This window comes from Lolium perenne, chromosome 3 (assembly GCF_019359855.2).
Source record: "Lolium perenne isolate Kyuss_39 chromosome 3, Kyuss_2.0, whole genome shotgun sequence".
NCBI classification, from domain to species: Eukaryota; Viridiplantae; Streptophyta; class Magnoliopsida; order Poales; family Poaceae; genus Lolium; species Lolium perenne.
The window spans coordinates 50595962-50616245 of record NC_067246.2 but is presented as its reverse complement, the minus strand read 5'-3'; the positions used below and the strand labels follow the sequence as shown (position 1 = coordinate 50616245).

General features: G+C 45.4%; 1 long non-coding RNA gene across 1 annotated transcript; it reads left to right on the top strand.

Annotated features, from left to right (window-relative positions):
• Window positions 1-13939: 13939 nt before the first annotated feature.
• LOC127341301 (uncharacterized) lies at window positions 13940-17252 on the top strand. Its single transcript, XR_011754890.1, has 3 exons — window positions 13940-14606; window positions 15699-15784; window positions 17083-17252. It is a non-coding gene; the product is annotated as an uncharacterized lncRNA (long non-coding RNA).
• The last annotated feature ends 3032 nt before the right edge of the window (window positions 17253-20284 follow it).

Below are 20284 nucleotides of genomic sequence, written 5' to 3'. Positions count from 1 at the left end.
TAAAGGCCAAGTTTATAGCACTAGCATTAGGACTTCTAGCAAGTTTTTGCAAGAACTTAATAGCTTCAGAAATACGACAATTATCAAAATCAAAACCATTATGATCTAAAGCAATGGGACCATTGTCCACAACACTTTGAAAAATTTCAGCACTTTTATCACAAACAGTTTCAGCAGTTTCAGGCAATTTTGCACGCTTTGTAGTAGAAGTAGAAACATTGCCAACACCAATTATTTTACCATTGATAGTAGGAGGTTTAGAAACATGTGAAGCATCAACATTACTAGTAGTGGTTATAGTCCAAACTTTAGCTATATTATTCTCTTTAGGAAGTTTTTCTTCTCTTTCCCACCTAGCATGCAATTCAACCATCATTCTAATATTGTTATTAATTCGAACTTGGATAGCATTTGCTGTAGCAAATGACTTAATATCTTTATCTTCATTAGGCATAACTTTCAGTTTTAAAAGATCAACATCAACAGCAAGACTATCAACCTTAGAAGCAAGAACATCAATTTTACCAAGCTTTTCCTCAGTTTGTGTACTAATAAATTCTTTAAGCATGAGTTCAAGACCAGAGGGTACACTCCTACTATTGTTGTAAGAATTACCATAAGAATTACCATAACCATTACCATTATTAGAAGGATATGGCCTATAGTTGTTACCAAAATTATTCCTATAAGCATTGTTGTTGAAATTATTATTTTTAATGAAGTTCACATCAACATGTTCTTCTTGAGCAACCAATGAAGCGAAAGGAACATTATTAGGATCAACATGAGATTTACCATTAACAAGCATAGACATAATAACATCAATCTTATCATTCAAGGAGGAGGTTTCTTCAACAGAATTTACCTTCTTACCTTGAGGAGTCCTTTCAGTGTGCCATTCAGAGTAGTTGATCATCATATCATCAAGAAGCTTTGTTGCAGCACCCAAAGTGATGGACATAAAAGTACCTCCAGCAGCTGAATCCAATAGGTTCCTTGAAGAAAAATTTAATCGTGCATAAAAGGTTTGGATGATCATCCAAGTAGTTAGTCCATGGGTAGGGCAATTCTTTACCAAAGATTTCATTCTCTCCCACGCTTGGGCAACATGTTCATTATCCAATTGCTTAAAATTCATAATGCTACTTCTCAAAGATATAATTTTATCAGGAGGATAATATCTTCCAATGAAAGCATCTTTACATTTAGTCCATGAATCAATACTATTTTTAGGCAAAGATAGCAACCAATCTTTAGCTCTTCCTCTCAAGGAGAGAGGAAACAATTTCAGTTTTATAATATCCCCATCTACATCCTTATAATTTTGCATTTCTGTTATCACCAGAATTTGACCGAGTCAGAGGTGGGCCGCGATCAAGATGGATTTGAAGAATATACATGGAGGAAATATGTGAATCGGCCTTTATATGCAAAGTGTGGGCTAGTTGGCCCGTGTATCTGTAACATATTAGGATACGTGTCGGTTAGTTAGAGTTTTACCCGTGCACGGTTAGGTGCACGCCTAAATTAGAAAGTCCCCTGGACTATAAATATGTATCTAGGGTTTATGGAATAAACAACAACCAACGTTCAACCAACCAATCAATCTCGGCGCATCGCCAACTCCTTCGTCTCGAGGGTTTCTACCGGTAAGCATCATGCTGCCTAGATCGCATCTTGCGATCTAGGCAGCAGAAGCTTTATGTTGTTCATGCGTTGCTCGTACTGAAGCCTTTTTGATGGCGAGCAACGTAGTTATCATAGATGTGTTAGGGTTAGTATAGTTCTTCGTATAACATGCTATCGTAGTGCTACCCTCGCATATCTAGCCGCCCTTACACCTATCTTAGGTGTAGGGGCGGCACCCCGCTTGATCATTATTTAGTAGATCCGATCCGTTACGGTTGCTCCTTGTTCTACAAGGATTAGTTTAATATCTGCAATAGTTAGGCCTTACAAAGGGTTGGAGGATCCAGCGGCACGTAGGGTGTCGTTTGCTAGTCCTAGACAGGATGTTCCGGGGATCAACCTCGTGTTGGTTTTTAGGCCTTGTCTAGGAGCGGCTTACGATCACCGTGCGTGGCCGCGAGGCCCAATCGTGAGTAGGATGATCCGATTATGCGGTGAAAACCCTAAATCGTCGTAGATCGCATTAGCTTTATCTTGATCAAGCAGGACCACCATATATTCACGCACCTCGTACGAATCATGGGTGGATCGGCTCCTTGAGCCGATTCACAGGATAACCTGAGAGCCGATCGAGGCTCGTATTTAATGTTTACGTGTATGCCATGCAGGATACTAAGCGAGGCATCTCCATCACCTTCCTGACCAGGTATAGGTCAGGTGGCACGCCCTTGCGTTAGCATCGGACGTGTGTACCAGAGGCTTTGCGGGCCATCGCTCGGAGGGACCAGGGCCAGCCGCAGCCCTAAGTTGTTCCCGGCTCTACTGTGTTGCCCGTCGCTGCCCGCCGGTGGGTTTTGACCGCAACACATTCTGGCACGCCCGGTGGGACGAGCTTCGTCATCAACCACATCGCCATCTACATCTGAGATGGCGGATGGCACTCCAGTCACGTACGAGGATCTGACCGACGAGCTCAAGAAGAAGTATGACGAGGTCAAAACCATCCTCGAAGCTGACCTCATCGGCTCTTTTCACAGAACCCGTTCACATGGCATCAGGTGGAAGGGGTTCTCGCCTGATGGTGCACTCGATGGGATAGACCTCTCTGCCCCGTCAGAAGAACGCACCAGGTCCCTGCGGCAGGAGATCAACTACTTGGTGGCTCACTCGCTACACCGCCACTCTGAGAACCTGGTAAACACGTTGGAGCGTGTCGCTCTTCGGGTGATCCAGGAGATCATGAGGCACCAGTACTCGCCGTCAGGACCAGCTCTCGGGACGCATCAAGGAGAGTTGCCACTCCAGTCCCGTCCACCGCTGCCATTTGCGTTGGCAGCACCAGAAGTGCCGAATTCACCGGCATTCGTCGTCTACAAGATCGGTGGTGACCCTAGTGACTGCCAGTTCTTGCATGAGGCGCCTAAGGAGATCCCTCACGGGTACGCGTGCACGTATGTGCCAGATTGCGGTAACTGGGCGCTCACAAACCAGGCCACAACATCAGGGACTTCTGGGAAAACAGGAGGGACGTCAGCGATAGATCTTGAGAAGCAGACGTGGCTAACTAAGTACGCCACCCCAACGAACCTCCAGAGCTCAGCTCCTGCAGTTGGCTCAGAGCTGGAAAAGCAAACATGGCTGGCTAAGTACGCCACCCCGGCGAATCTTCAGAGTTCAACTCCTGCAGCCAGCACAGCGGATCAGATCAGTACCATACTGAGAGACCAGTTCGGCATGATGCCGAAAAGGAGGGCAATCGGCTATTCCAAGCCGTACCCCGACGACTACGAATTGATCCCGCTACCACCTAAATATCGGCTCCCTGATTTCTCCAAATTCAGTGGATCAAATGGTTCCAGCTCCATCGAGCATGTGGGCCGATATTTGGCACAGCTAGGAACGGCCTCAGTGTCGGATTCCCTACGCGTGAGGTTCTTCTCACAGTCCCTCACGGGATCGGCTTTCGGGTGGTACACCTCGTTGCCACCAGACTCGATCCGGACCTGGAAGCAGTTGGAAGAACAGTTCCATATGCAGTACCATTCAGAGGCTTCCGAGTCCGGCATTGCCGATCTAGCACAAATACGTCAGAAGCGTGGAGAAACTGTGACAGAATACATCCAGCGCTTCAGGAATCTTAGGAACCGATGTTATTCGGTTTGTGTGACTGAAAAGGAAGCAGTCGAGTTGGCAGTAGCGGGCCTTGCAGCACCGCTCAAGGACATGGCCTCCCAAGCAGACTACCCCTCACTGGCGCACATGGTTCAGAAACTGTCGGCATATGAACAGCGCCACCCGGACTTGTACCAGGACAAATTCAAGCGTGCAGTAGTCCTGGTCGAGGCAGAGGAAGACGAAGTTTCTGCGGGAGATCAAGAGGTAGCAGTGGCTGAATGGACTCGGGGGGCAACCCCCGTGTCCTGCAAATGGGTAAAGCCACCAGGCCCGCCCAGGGGGTTTGATTTTGACGTGACCAAAACTGAGCAAATCTTCGACCTCCTGCTCAAGGAGAAGCAGTTGACGATTCCCGAAGGTCTCAAATTCCCCACGGTACAAGAGCTGAACGGAAAGCCATACTGCAAATGGCATAACTCGCTCTCCCATGCCACCAACGACTGCAGGGTGTGGCGTCAGCAGATCCAAATGGCGATAGAAAAAGGACGTCTGATTTTCAACCAGTACGCCATGAAGGTCGACACCCAACCCTTCCCCGCCGTTAACATGGTGGAATGCACTTACCCTGAAGGTTGCCAGCCAGGATCCTCGTTCAGCATCAACATGGTAGGACCTGGGCACCACTCTGGCAAAGATGGAGACGAGGGCAGCTGCTCTCGTAGCAAGGACACAGAGGAGGCCGCTCCACGCGATCGGCTCCGTCATGATGGCAAGCGCTACGTCACAGAGGGAGAAGTGAAGAACATAAGATATCAGCGACCCCTCTCTGATCACCTCCTCAACAAGTATGTGAGTCAGTATGACCAACGCCGACGATCCAGCGATGATGATGAAAGAGATCGTCTGGCTAGAGAAGCCAGAAGATATCGTCGGCATGATCGCGATGAGGAGGAGCACGAGCGCCGTGCCAAAGGAAAATCAAGGGAGCAAGACGACAACGACAGGCACTGGGACTGCCCCTTCTTCAGACACTGCTGGGATTCAGGAATGAGCCGATTGCCCACAATCGGCAATTGCCCAGAATGCAACCGGAAGAAGAAGGAAGCAGCCAACGTGTCCGTGTTCAAGCGCCTAGGGCCTCTCCCACCACAAAGCAGACGCGCTGAGTCCCCTCGGCTGGAAGATCTCGAGGATTCAGAAGGCGAGGAACAAGAAGAAGAAGAAGACAGGTACCACCGGCCAAGGTGGTGCCCTGATGGACTCAGCCGTTCCCAGAAGCGCAGGGTTCAGCGATTGCGTGGCCTAGAGGAAGCCGAAAGGTTATACTTGCATACGCTAAGGAAGGCACGACCTGATCTGGCTGCGAAAGTTCAGCGAACCCTGGACGAAGAGGGTCGACCACGGAAAATGGAGTGGCGCCCCAAGCAAAGGAAAGCCGATGATGAAACATCGGCTGGCACAAACATGGTGTTCATCCTTCCTTCGGAGTTCAGTGCTCCAGGATTAGACGAGGCACCTGTGGCACAACTTGACTGCGGCCCACGGCCGGTTATCTTTGAGAAGCCACGAGAAAGAAGCTACAGACATCTGAAAGCCCTGTACTTGCGAGGTTATATAGATGGGAGGCCTGTCAATAAGATGCTGGTGGACACCGGAGCGGCAGTCAACATTATGCCATACTCTATGCTACGTCGGTTGGGACGCTCTAGCTCAGATCTAATCAAAACCAACGTGACATTGAGTGATTTCAACGGCCAAGCGTCTGACGCACAAGGTGTTCTGAACGTGGATCTGACCGTAGGAAGGAAAACTGTCCCTACGACGTTCTTCATCGTCGATAGCAAGAGCACCTATGCTGTTCTGCTAGGGAGAGATTGGATCCACGCCAACTGTTGCATTCCCTCCACGATGCACCAATGCATAATACAGTGGGATGGAGATGAGGTAGAGGTCGTCCAGGCCGATGACTCACCCGAAATTTCAACGGCTGGCATGAACGCTTGGGAAGCAGCAGGCCAAGAGCCACTCTCAGGTATCAATTTGGACGACTGCGAGCGCATCGACGTGACAAAGGGAAGGGTTAAGCTGGTCTTATCCACTGGCCTGACCATGTAGCAAGAACAAAGCGATGAGCAAACGTGGCGAGGCTGATCCTTGTGTCAGCCCCAAAAATCTATGAAGGGACATTACAGAACATTCAGTCAGCGCTTCAATCAACATGGCGGCCGATTCCAGCAATCGGCCAAAATTATCTTCACCACATGTTCTGCTTGTGTTCAACATCGATCTACTGGGCAGCGGTCACGTCGGCGGATGAAAGTCAACACGAATCCTCGCGGAGCCGACGTGCAAGTACAGTGCCTTGGCTAACCACAAAGCCGATATCTGCAGTCACCTGGCAGATTCGGCTCGGGGGGCACCTAAACACGATAAACATGTGAACATGTGCAGGAGAACATGTGTGCAGTGAAATATTGGGGCCGATAGGGAAAAATCGGCCAGTAAGAAAAAAAAAATTTTACATGACATACAGCCGATGCAAGGGCATCGACTTTAGAACTAAGAAACGAAGCCGATGCGCAGCCATCGACTCTAGTGCAATGATACGAGGTTTACCGGATCTCCACCAAATCCAGTTCAGCTGTGGGGCCCTCTGCTTCTTCGCGGGAGTAAAACAATGAGAACTTCTCCAGCTGCTTTGAGCCGATCCGGGTTCCTGAACCTTCTTGTCGAGGATTTTCAACCCTTGGTACTAGTTCAGCAGTACTGACAGAAGGGGTACATCGGCTTTCTAAGGAAGAAAGGTGATCGGCTTTGGTGCATCCTCTCTAACATTCTCGCCTCGAGTAAGGCTCGGGGGGCAGCAGGCCTGGTGAATGCTCTGTTCAGGAGCCGATTGGGGTACCATCGGCTGATCTTTCGTCGCAACCTTCTTCACAAAATGATGAGTGTTTAAAGAAGACCATTAGGTTTGGTTGGAAGAATTCAAAGGCTTCCCTGAAGATTCTGCATTATCCACCAGATTTCAAAATCATCAGTTGAAGAATGGAAGGGTGAATTTTAAAGGACCGATGCGTTGCTATCGGCTCATTACGCATTGGCAAAGGGGACAAATCGGCAAGATCAGTATGAGAGGAAATCGGCTAAATTAAGCTCAAAGGAAATCGGCAAAATCAAATTGGGAAAAGTTCTTCATTGATAGGCGAGATTTCTTACATAAAGAGCTCATTGCTCTCAAAAGGAAGTACTAGGGGATACATTGCCCCATCTACTGCTACTGGTACTATACTAAAGGTCCTATCTACGGGCCGTCGCTGCCCTCGTCGTCGCCGTCGTCGCTGCTGTCGGCGCTGCTCCCGGCGGGCTCGTCGTCGCTCCAATGGCCGCCGACCGGGCCCTCATTGTCCTCGTCCTCTTCGTCAGCGTCATCGTCGTCGCTGTCGAAGTCGCTGAGGTTCCCCGGCCAGGGGCAGAACCGCTTGGCCGGCGGCTCGTCGGAGGAGGTGTCGTCCTCCTCCTCCTCTTCTTCCTCCTCCTCCTCCTCGGGAGAGGTGAAGTCACAGGAGAAGCGATCGTCGTCGCTCTCCTCCTCCGTTTCCCCGTCGGCGAGGAAGCGGAGGTCGCTTTCCCCGTCGGTCAGGGACTTGTCGTCCTCCGACCAGATGGAGAAGTCATGGCTAGGCTCCTCCCCGGCCTCAATGGCGCGGCGGGTATTGGCTGCGTGGACCTCCGCCGGGTTCAGCTCCGGCGTCGGCTCGCGAGAGGAAGAGGACTGGGTGGAAAGATCCGATGAAGTAGAGGAGGAAGAAGACATGGTGGCGCAGGAGGGCTTTTGGAGTGCTAATGCGAAGAAGATGCGGAAATAAACTGTGCGGAGCGGTTAAATAAAAGGGGATATAGTGGAAATTCAATGCCACAGCAGTTTCCGAGGAAGTGGTGCCTAAAAGAAAAAGAAAAAACTGCCAGGTCACGCGGAGAAGTTGAGAAGGCAAGGCATCATGATGACGGATACTGCAACGGTTCTGCCACGACATGACCCAACGAAGGAAAAGCAGAGTGATTTTGGAATTACCAATTCCAAAACCAGGGGGCATGTGTTATCACCAGAATTTGACCGAGTCAGAGGTGGGCCGCGATCAAGATGGATTTGAAGAATATACATGGAGGAAATATGTGAATCGGCCTTTATATGCAAAGTGTGGGCTAGTTGCCCCGTGTATCTGTAACATATTAGGATACGTGTCGGTTAGTTAGAGTTTTACCCGTGCACGGTTAGGTGCACGCCTAAATTAGAAAGTCCCCTGGACTATAAATATGTATCTAGGGTTTATGGAATAAACAACAACCAACGTTCAACCAACCAATCAATCTCGGCGCATCGCCAACTCCTTCGTCTCGAGGGTTTCTACCGGTAAGCATCATGCTGCCTAGATCGCATCTTGCGATCTAGGCAGCAGAAGCTTTATGTTGTTCATGCGTTGCTCGTACTGAAGCCTTTTTGATGGTGAGCAACGTAGTTATCATAGATGTGTTAGGGTTAGCATAGTTCTTCGTATAACATGCTATCGTAGTGCTACCCTCGCATATCTAGCCGCCCTTACACCTATCTTAGGTGTAGGGGCGGCACCCCGCTTGATCATTATTTAGTAGATCCGATCCGTTACGGTTGCTCCTTGTTCTACAAGGATTAGTTTAATATCTGCAATAGTTAGGCCTTACAAAGGGTTGGAGGATCCAGCGACACGTAGGGTGTCGTTTGCTAGTCCTAGACAGGATGTTCCGGGGATCAACCTCGTGTTGGTTTTTAGGCCTTGTCTAGGAGCGGCTTACGATCACCGTGCGTGGCCGCGAGGCCCAATCGTGAGTAGGATGATCCGATTATGCGGTGAAAACCCTAAATCGTCGTAGATCGTATTAGCTTTATCTTGATCACGCAGGACCACCATATATTCGTGCACCTCGTACGAATCATGGGTGGATCGGCTCCTTGAGCCGATTCACAGGATAACCTGAGAGCCGATCGAGGCTCGTATTTAATGTTTACGTGTATGCCATGCAGGAAACTAAGCGAGGCATCTCCATCACCTTCCTGACCAGGTATAGGTCAGGTGGCACGCCCTTGCGTTAGCATCGGACGTGTGTACCAGAGGCTTTGCGGGCCGTCGCTCGGAGGGACCAGGGCCAGCCGCAGCCCTAAGTTGTTCCCGGCTCTACTGTGTTGCCCGTCGCTGCCCGCCGGTGGGTTTTGACCGCAACAATTTCACAATGTTCAACAAAATTATTAAGATGGGCAGCATCATCATCAGTACTAACACCAGAAAATTGCTCTTTCATAACAAGATTTAGTAAAGCAGGTTTAATTTTATAAAATTCTGCTATAGAAGCAGGTGGAGCAATAGGAGTGCATATGAAATCATTATTATTTGTGCTAGTAAAGTCACACAACTTAGTGTTCTCAGGAGTATTCATTTTAGCAATAATAAAAATAAATAAAGAAAAACCGAATTAAATAAAGTAAAACAAGTAACTAATTTTTTTGTGTTTTTGATATAAAGAAAGCAAACAAGACAGAAAATAAAATAAAGCAAGACAATAAACAAAGTAAAGAGAATAGGTGTGAGAGACTCCCCTTGCAGCGTGTCTTGATCTCCCCGACAACGGCCCCAGAAAAGTAGCTGCTTGTGACGGTAAAGCACACGTCCGTTGGGAACCCCAAGAGGAAGGTATGATGAGTACAGCAGCGAGTTTTCCCTCAGTAAGAAACCAAGGTTATCGAACCAGTAGGAGATGAAGGCCACGTGAAGGTTGTTGGTAAAGGAGTGTAGTGCAGCGCAACACCAAGGATTCCGGCGCCAACGTGGAACCTGCACAACACAATCAAAATACTTTGCCCCAACTTAACAGTGAGGTTGTCAATCTCACCGGCTTGCTGAAAACAAAGGATTAAACGTATTGTGTGGAAAATGATGTTTGCTTGCAGAAAACAAATGAGAACAATGATTGCAGTAGGTTGTATTTCAGATGTAAAAGAATGGACCGGGGTCCACAGTTCACTAGTGGTGTCTCTCCAATAAGATAAATAACATGTTGGGTGAACAAATTACAGTTGGGAAATTGACAAATAGAGAGGGCATAACAATGCACATACATATCATGATGACTACTATGAGATTTACTTAGGGCATTACGACAAAGAACATAGACCGCCATCCAGCATGCATCTATGCCTAAAAACTCCACCCTCGGGTTAGCATCCGCACCCCTTCTAGTATTAAGTTGCAAACAACAGACAATTGCATTAAGTATTGTGCGTAATGTAAACAATACAAATATCCTTAGACAAAGCATTGATGTTTTATCCCTAGTGGCAACAACACATCCAGAACCTTAGGGGTTGCTGTCACTCCCCCAGATTCAATGGAGACATGAACCCACTATCTAGCATAAATACCCCCTCTTGGAGTTACAAGTATCAACTTGGCCAGAGCCTCTACTAGCAACGGAGAGCATGCAAGATCATAAACAACACATATATGATAGATCAATAATCAACTTGACATAGTATTCCATATTCATCGGATCCCAACAAACACAACATGTAGCATTACAAATAGATGATCTTGATCATGATAGGTGATGGCGCGTGATACACACGTCCGTTGGGAACCCCAAGAGGAAGGTGTGATGCGCACAGCAGCAAGTTTTCCCTCAGAAAGAAACCAAGGTTATCGAACCAGTAGGAGATGAAGGCCACGTGAAGGTTGTTGGTGGAAGAGTGTAGTGCGGCGCAACACCAGGGATTCCGGCGCCAACGTGGAACCTGCACAACACAATCAAAATACTTTGCCCCAACTTAACAGTGAGGTTGTCAATCTCACCGGCTTGCTGTAAACAAAGGATTAAACGTATGGTGTGGAGAATGATGTTTGTTTGCAAAGAACATCAGAGAACAATGATTGCAGTAGATTGTATTTCAGATGTAAAAGAATGGAACGGGGTCCACAGTTCACTAGTGGTGTCTCTCCAATAAGATAAATAGCATGTTGGGTGAACAAATTACAGTTGGGCAATTGACAAATAGAGAGAGCATAGCAATGCACATACATATCATGATGACTAATATGAGATTTACTTATGGCATTACAACAAAGAACATAGACCGCTATCCAGCATGCATCTATGCCTAAAAAGTCCACCTTCGGGTTAGCATCCGCACCCCTTCCAGTATTAAGTTGCAAACAACAGACAATTGCATTAAGTACTGTGCGTAATGTAATCAACACAAATATCCTTAGACAAAGCATTGATGTTTTATCCCTAGTGGCAACAACACATCAATAACCTTAGAACTTTCTGTCACTATCCCAGATTCAATGGAGGCATTGATGTCTACAGGAGCTTCTATTCTTGTAGACAGTGTTGGGCCTCCAAGAGCAGAGGTTTGTAGAACAGCAGCAAGTTTCCCTTATGTGGATCACCCAAGGTTTATCGATCTCAGGGAGGAAGAGGTCAAAGATATCCCTCTCATGCAACCCTGCAACCACAAAGCAAGAAGTCTCTTGTGTCCCCAACACACCTAATAGGTGTACTAGTTCGGCGAAGAGATAGTGAAATACAGGTGGTATGAATATATATGAGCAGTAGCAACGGCACCAGAAAAGTGCTTTGCCTAGGACAGTAAACAAGCAGTAGTAATGCAGCAGAAGTAACGCAGTAAAACAGTAAACAAGCAGCGACAGCAGTATTTAGGAACAAGGCCTAGGGATTAGACTTTCACTAGTGGACACTCTCAACATTGATCACATAACAGAATAGATAAATGCATACTCTACACTCTTGTTGGATGATGAACACATTGCGTAGGATTACACGAACCCTCAATGCCGGAGTTAACAAGCTCCACAATTCAATGTTCATATTTAAATAACCTTAGAGTGCAAGAAAGATCAATTCGACTAAACCAAGTACTAACATAGCATGCACACTGTCACCTTCATGCTATGTAGGAGGAATAATACACATCAATACTATCATAGCAATAGTTAACTTCATAATCTACAAGAGATCATAATCATAGCATAAACCAAGTACTAACACGGATGCACACACTGTCACCATTACACCGTGCAGGAGGAATAAAACTACTTTAATAACATTGCTAGAGTAGCACATAGATAAATTGTGATACAAAACATATTGCAATCATAAAGAGATATAAATAAGCACTTCACTACGCCATTCATAACAGTGAGTAAGTATTCTGTGAAATATAGCCTAAGAGACCCACACGGTGCACACACTGTCACCTTTACACACGTGGGACAAGGAGTCTCCGGAGATCACATAAGTAAAACTCACTTGACTAGCATAATGACGTACATCTAGATTACAAGCATCATCATATGAATCTCAATCATGTAAGGCAGCTCATGAGATTATTGTATTGAAGCACATAGGAGAGAGATGAACCACATAGCTACCGGTACAGCCCCGAGCCTCGATGGAGAACTACTCCCTCCTCATGGGAGCAGCAGCGGTGATGAAGATGGCGGTGGAGATGGCAGCGGTGTCGATGGAGAAGCCTTCCGGGGGCACTTCCCTGCTCCGGCAGGGTGCCGGAACAGAGACTCCTGTCCCCCAGATCTTGGCTTCGCGATGGCGGCGGCTCTGGAAGGTTTTCCGTATCGTGGTTTTTCGTATCAGGGTTTTCTCGACGGAGGCTTTAAATAAGACGAAGGGCAGCCTCGGAGGGGGCCTGGGGGGCCCACACCATAGGGCGGCGCGGCCCCCCCTCTGGCCGCGCCAGGGTGTGGTGTGGGGCCCCCAGGGCTTCCCTCTGGCGGCTCTCGGGTGTTCTGGATGGTTCCGGGAAAAATAGGAACTTGGGTCTTGATTTCGTCCGATTCCGAGAATATTTCGTTACTAGGATTTCTGAAACCAAAAACAGCAGAAAACAAAGAATCGGCACTTCGGCATCTTGTTAATAGGTTAGTTCCAGAAAATGCACGAATATGACATAAAGTGTGCATAAAACATGTAGGTATCATCAATAATATGGCATGGAACATAAGAAATTATCGATACGCCAGAGGCGTATCAGCATCCCCAAGCTTAGTTCTGCTCCTCCCGAGCAGGTAAAACGATAACAAAGATAATTTCTGAAGTGACATGCCATCATAACCTTGATCATACTATTTGTAAACATATGTAATGAATGCAGCGATCATAACAATGGTAATGTCATGAGTAAACAAGTGAATCATAAAGCAAAGACTTTTCATGAATAGTACTTCAAGACAAGCATTAATAAGTCTTGCATAAGAGTTAACTCATAAAGCAATAAATCAAAGTAAAGGTATTGAAGCAACACAAAGGAAGATTAAGTTTCAGCGGTTGCTTTCAACTTGTAACATGTATATCTCATGGATAATTGTCAACATAGAGTAATATAACAAGTGCAATATGCAAGTATGTAGGAATCAATGCACAGTTCACACAAGTGTTTGCTTCTTGAGGTGGAGAGAGATAGGTGAACTGACTCAACATAAAAGTAAAAAGAATGGTCCTTCAAAGAGGAAAGCATCGATTGCTATATTTGTGCTAGAGCTTTTATTTTGAAAACATGAAACAATTTTGTCAACGGTAGTAATAAAGCATATGAGTTATGTAAATTATATCTTCCAAGTTGCAAGTGTAACGGCCCCGGGTAGTACCTCTATTAGATTTGTTTGTTCTTTTTATTTTACGCATCATCATGGCATATGCTTCATCTCATTCATGTTTTAGCAAAATAAAATTATTTTTATAAATCCTATTTCAGTTTTTCCCTCTTATATGGTTCTATAAGAGCCCTCTTGTAATCTTTGCTAATTTAACAAAACCCTCTAGTTCTTATTGTATTTAAAATCCCAAAGAAAAATAAATATTTTGAAGCCGTGCAAAATTGTTTTACAATAAAAACAAAGCTTTTCAAATCTTCTGCAAATCCTCCTCTCATCCTCCTCTTTCTGCAAGAAATTCAACAAGAAAAAGAAAAGAAGGGAGAAGCATTTCGGAAGAAGCAGAAAGAAAGATGCAGGGAACCAAAACGATCAGACCAAGTCACCTTGCTCGTCTCACTGTCGCTCCTCCACGCCATCTCTCTTTCTCTCCTCCTAGCATGGTCCTCCACCTTATCTTCGGGATGTGGTGCGCGTCTTCTCTACGCCAAGTCTCCAGCTCCACCTGCTCCCTTTCTTTCCTCCTCTCCACGCCAACAATCAAAGACCACTATCTTTCAGACACCGAGAAACCCATCGCCAACCTCTCGCCGTCGTTCCGCCAACTCCGGCCACCCCCAGATGATCTGAGAGCAGCAGCAGCTTCGCCTCCCTCTCCTCGTTCTCCACATACAAGTGCTTCGTCGGGACCCCCTTCAAATCGACGTCAAGGTCACCATCTTCATCTCCGGCCGCCGCGCTCCGGCGAAATTTCCGAACGCTACGGCCATCTTCCGGCGCCACGGACACTGCCCTCGACTTCCTGGTGAGCTAGCGCACCTTTTCCCCATCTTCCTCGTCCCTTTCCATCACCGCACATCGACGCCCTCGACTGACGAAACTGACGGCTGTTTCTGTCCGAGGACACCTCCGCCATGGACGGGAGCACGAGAAACTCGCCGCTGTTTGCATCGCCGCGCAGTGGGATGGAACCTCCATGGTCTACTCTTCATCGTTGTATTCTTCCTGGAACTGGAGAAGCTCTGAAACGGCGCGCTTGTCCTCGTCTCCGACGCGCGTCCGCCATGGTGACCGTGCACATCTTCATCGATCCCGGCGTCGCCTCGCGTCCTCGAGCCTTTCCGTTCGCCTACGCGCCTCCTGGTGAGCGTCGCCTCTGTTCCCACCCTTTCGCCCCGCCTGGGTTCGTCATCTTCGTCGTTTAATCTCCGCGGGAGTGATCTCCTCTGTTTCGGTTTCAGCTTTCAGTTATATTCAGTTAACTGCATCTATCACTGTTGCCTTCCAGGTCGCACACTCGCACAGCACCCCGCGCCTCACTGCGCCTCACGACACACTCACGGTCATGCCCCAGTGCAGCTAGCTACTGAATCAATTCAGCAACTTGCTTGCTTGCTTAAGCTAGCTAGCTTATGAATTGATCCAGCAGCTTGTTTTAAGCTAGCTAGGAACGGCAGCAAGTCGATCTAACAGTCTGCTTACTTGCTACGTATTTGACTAGCTAGCTTTCTCTGATTTTACTCAAACAATTTTGCACTCTGTCTTACTAAACGATCCATGCATAGCCGAAGTGGTTCACGTGACAGCAGAACCAGATCAAATCCCAGGAACAGCAAAACGTCTCTCTCTTCCGTTCGCTGCTCTGCAGTTTCAGATAACACCTCTGATAAAAATTCAGTTAACAATTCCTGTAGTAATATCTGTATCTTTTCAAGCCAGCGAACCAGCCCAAACCTGGGATCAAATATCAGCACCGGAGGATTAAATCCACCCTTCCTGCCTCCAATTATCTTTACTTTGCAAAACTTGTTTATCATATATATTTTTTGTTCTACAAATCCAATTGCTGCAAGCAATATGTCTACCTTTATCAGAGGAAGGCATAGATTAATAAATTGTCATCCATATACATGTTTGCATATTGCATCATGTCGAACTGTGTTAGTTTGTGCATATCACCTAATATATAAGGGCGGAGTATTTGGGAATTGCAATATATGGTTCCCGCTCCGTTTAAATTTGAATTAGCTCACCATGCCATGTCTTGCCATGCTAATCAATATTTAAATTGCGCGGTAGGAAATTAACTCGAACTTAATAATTATGTGTCGGGATTTCAATTCCGCTTAAATTGGGTAAGTTGCATTGCACCATATTTGCCATGCCATGCATATCATCTTGAGCATGCCGATTCTTCTCCGTAGTTGTAAGATTTGTATCTGTTGTTTGTTGTAGCATTTGCTTCTTCTCGGATAGGATCACGAAGTGGTGTTGCGAGACATGATGAGTTGTTCGACAAGTTCTTCTGCAACTTTTCACAGGCGAGCCCTCTCTCTTCACCTATTTTACTCTCTCCCTCGCACTGCTATCCTTATGTTGCGATTCTTTATCGAGTCACGTGTCATATTCCACTTGTTTACCATAATAATCCTATATGTATCCTTCCTTACCCATAGTCGTTGCTTGATGTTTGAGCCTTGCGAGTCGTAGGCGTGTTTAGGCTCTGTTGTTTATCTCGATCTGTTATCGGGATATGATGGGTTGTTGGGAGGTTATCACATGCTATATCAGTTGTTGGAGATACACATGCTTTACTTAATTGTTAACAACTAAAATTGTAAGCAGAGGCATCTGTGAGCCCCTTTGCGAAAGCATCGGAACTTTGACTCGCTAATGTCCCCTAGGACCCGAGTTCTTGTTATCTGTTCCGAGATTGAGCGCTCTACCCATGCGTGGGGACGATTATTGGGACCCCCCCTCACCCATTACCTTTTCTCAAGTCAGTTGAAAAGGGGGCCACAACCTTGGTTTTATTTGGCGCATGCATGTTTATATACTGTTGCCTTCGGGTGTTTACTTCCTGTTGCCTTCGGGTGTTTATATTCTGTACTGTACCCCGCGGAACGTTTAGCGAAGCGTGTGGTTTGCACGCCTAGCCGTTAACGCAAACCCTGAGTCCGCTTCGGAGTACGGCCGGACTTCGTTACGGGTAGCTTAGTCGGGTGGCCCCCCTAGACTTTCTTGTTGAACTGGGAACGGTCTTGTTGTGAGACATCGCCTGTAAGAAGCGGGTCGAGCATGCGTATGGTTACATTTGGGCAATCCCTGCAGGGTGTACATCTTATCGATAAGCCGTGTCCGCGGTTATGGACGACTTGGAATTGTATAGCTTGATCATAGAACAACTTACACCTTATACTTGTTGTTAATAATCTGATAATAACTTGCGTAGTAATATAGCATTACTACAACCGATACCTAATAAAACTTGTCCACCGTTGAGTGCCTTTTACATTGCCTCTTCGCAATTGTTGGAGGGGATATGTGTAATCGGCTGGGTTATGTTTGTGTAGTATTTTATCTGTCACCTTGTGCGCTCTCTTATCTTATCTGATTAGACGGATGTTGTAGCGTGTCTCTATTGGTTATAGTTTTGCTGCCGCTAAACCTACCATATAGCCCCCGGCGATATATATATTATACCCGCTCGGCGAGCATAGCCATTTCTAGTCTCGCTAAGTACGTGCCGGAGTTCGTTCCTTGGTACTTACTCTCGCCTTTTCCCCTTTCTCTTTTGCTTCCTCCCTCTTGTCGGCAACCGATGGCCCGACTTTGACAGGTACGAGATGACGACGTTAGCAAGGTTACCCTTCCGGCTTGGCCTGGGCAGGGTTATGGACGCCACTGGTTATCTTCAGGACTCTTAGTCCAATTTGTATCTTGTCCGTACTCGGATGTATTCGATCTTCTGTATGATTTGGATCTTTGTATTGTATATTTGTATCTTGACTCGTTGGAGTCATTGTTGTAATGTATGTATCTTGTGGGCTCTATTGTAATCTTGTTGTAATGTTACCGCTCGTGTTAATTCCTCTGGCATCACGTGTGTGATTCTTCGCGCACGTCGTGTCGGAGGGCGTCTCTGAATCGATATCGTGCGGATTTCGGCGGGATCGCTGGAATCCTCATGGTACCGGTTCCGGGGCGTCACAGCAAGCCTCATGCATAGTATACTAATAGTGCCCGCACCTTGTCCTAATTAGCTTGGACTACCTGATCTTTGCAATGCACATGTTTTAACCAAGTGTCACAAAGGGGTACCTCCATGCCGCCTGTACAAAGGTCTAAGGAGAAAGCTCGCATTTTGGATTTCTCGCTTTTGATTATTCTCAACTTAGACATCCATACCGGGACAACATGGACAACAGATAATGGACTCCTCTTTAATGCATAAGCATGTGGCAACAATTATTATTCTCATATGAGATTGAGGATGTGTGTCCAAAACTGAAACTTCTACCATGAATCATGGCTTTAGTTAGTGGCCCAATGTTCTTCTCTAACAATATGCATGCTCCAACCATAAAGGTGGTAGATCTCTCTTACTTCAGACAAGACGGAAATGCATAGCAACTCACATGATATTCAACAAAGAATAGTTGATGGCGTCCCCAGAAAACATGGTTATCGTACAACAAGCAACTTAATAAGAGTTAAAGTGCATAAGTACATATTCAATACCACAATAGTTTTTAAGCTATTTGTCCCATGAGCTATATATTGTAAAGGTGAATGATGGAATTTTAAAGGTAGCACTCAAGCAATTTACTTTGGAATGGCGGAGAAATACCATGTAGTAGGTAGGTATGGTGGACACAAATGGCATAGTGGTTGGCTCAAGGATTTTGGATGCATGAGAAGTATTCCCTCTCGATACAAGGTTTAGGCTAGCAAGGTTATTTGAAACAAACACAAGGATGAACGGTGCAGCAAAACTCACATAAAAGACATATTGTAAACATTATAAGATTCTATACCGTCTTCCTTATTGTTCAAAACTCAATACTAGATGTTATCTAGACTCTAGAGAAACTAAATATGCAAACCAAATTAGCAAGCTCTAAGTGTTTCTTCATTTATGGGTGCAAAGTATATGATGCAAGAGCTTAAACATGAGCACAACAATTGCCAAGTATCAAATTATCCAAGACATTTTAGAGTTACTATATGTAGTATTTTCCAATTCCAACCATATAACAATTTAACGAAGAAGAAACTTCGCCATGGATACTATGAGTAGAGCCTAAGGACATACTTGTCCATATGCTACAGCGGAGCGTGTCTCTCTCCCACAAAGTGAATGCTAGGATCCATTTTATTCAAACAAAACAAAAAACAAAAACAAACCGACGCTCCAAGCAAAGTGCATAAGATGTGACGGAATAAAAATATAGTTTCAGGGGAGGAACCTGATAATGTTGTCGATGTAGAAGGGGATGCCTTGGGCATCCCCAAGCTTAGACGCTTGAGTCTTCTTAGAATATGCAGGGGTGAACCACCGGGGCATCCCCAAGCTTAGAGCTTTCACTCTCCTTGATCATATTGCATCATACTCCTCTCTTGATCCTTGAAAACTTCCTCCACACCAAACTCGAAACAACTCATTAGAGGGTTAGTGCATAATAAAAATTAACATGTTCAGAGGTGACACAATCATTCTTAACACTTCTGGACATTGCATAAAGCTACTGGACATTAATGGATCAAAGAAATTCATCCAACATAGCAAAAGAGGCATTGCGAAATAAAAGGCAGAATCTGTCAAAACAGAACAGTCCGTAAAGATGGATTTTATTAGGCCACCAGACTTGCTCAAATGAAAATGCTCAAATTGAATGAAAGTTGCGTACATATCTTAGGATCATGCACGTAAATTGGCTTAATTTTCTGAGCTACCTACAGGGAGGTAGACCCAGATTCGTGACAGCAAAGAAATCTGAAACTGCGCAGTAATCCAAATCTAGTACTTACTTTACTATCAAAGACTTTACTTGGCACAACAAAACACAAAACTAAGATAAGGAGAGGTTGCTACAGTAGTAAACAACTTCCAAGACACAAATATAAAACAAAGTACTGTAGCAAAATAAACACATGGGTTATCTCCCAAGAAGTTCTTTCTTTATAGCCATTAAGATGGGCTCAGCAGTTTTAATGATGCACTCGCAAGAAATAGTAGTTGAAGCAAAAGAGAGCATCAAGAAGCAAATCCAAAACATATTTAAGTCTAACATGCTTCCTATGCATAGAAATCTTGTAAATAAACAAGTTCATGAAGAGCAAAGTGACAAGCATAGGAAGATAAAACAAGTGTAGCTTCAAAAATTTCAGCACATAGAGAGGTGTTTTAGTAACATGAAAATTTCTACAACCATATTTTCCTCTCTCATATTAACTTTCAGTAGCAACATGAGCAAACTCAATAATATAACTATCACATAAAGCATTCTTATCATGAGTCTCATGCATAAAATTATTACTCTCCACATAGGCATAATCAATTTTATTAGTAATAGTGGGAGCAAATTCAACAAAGTAGCTATCATTATTATTCTCATCAAGTGTAGGAGGCATAGTATAATCACAACAAAATTTATTCTCCATAGTAGGTGGCACCAAAAGACCACTATCATTATAATCATCAGAAATAGGAGGCAAAGTATCATCAAAGAAAATTTTCTCCTCAATGCTTGGGGGACTAAAAAGATCATGAAAACCAGCTTCCCCAAGCTTAGAACTTTCTATATTATTATCAACAATGGTGTTCAAAGCGTTCATACTAATATTACTACCAGCATGCAAATAAGATTTCATAGGTTTTTTAATTTTCGCATCAAACCATCCATGTCTTAAATCAGGAAATAGAATAAGAAGCTCATTGTTGTCCATTATGCCAAACTAGTGTAAACAAGAAACAAAAAGATGCAATTGCAGGATCTAAAGGAAATAGCTTCGAGCACAAACACAATGGTGCCAGAAAA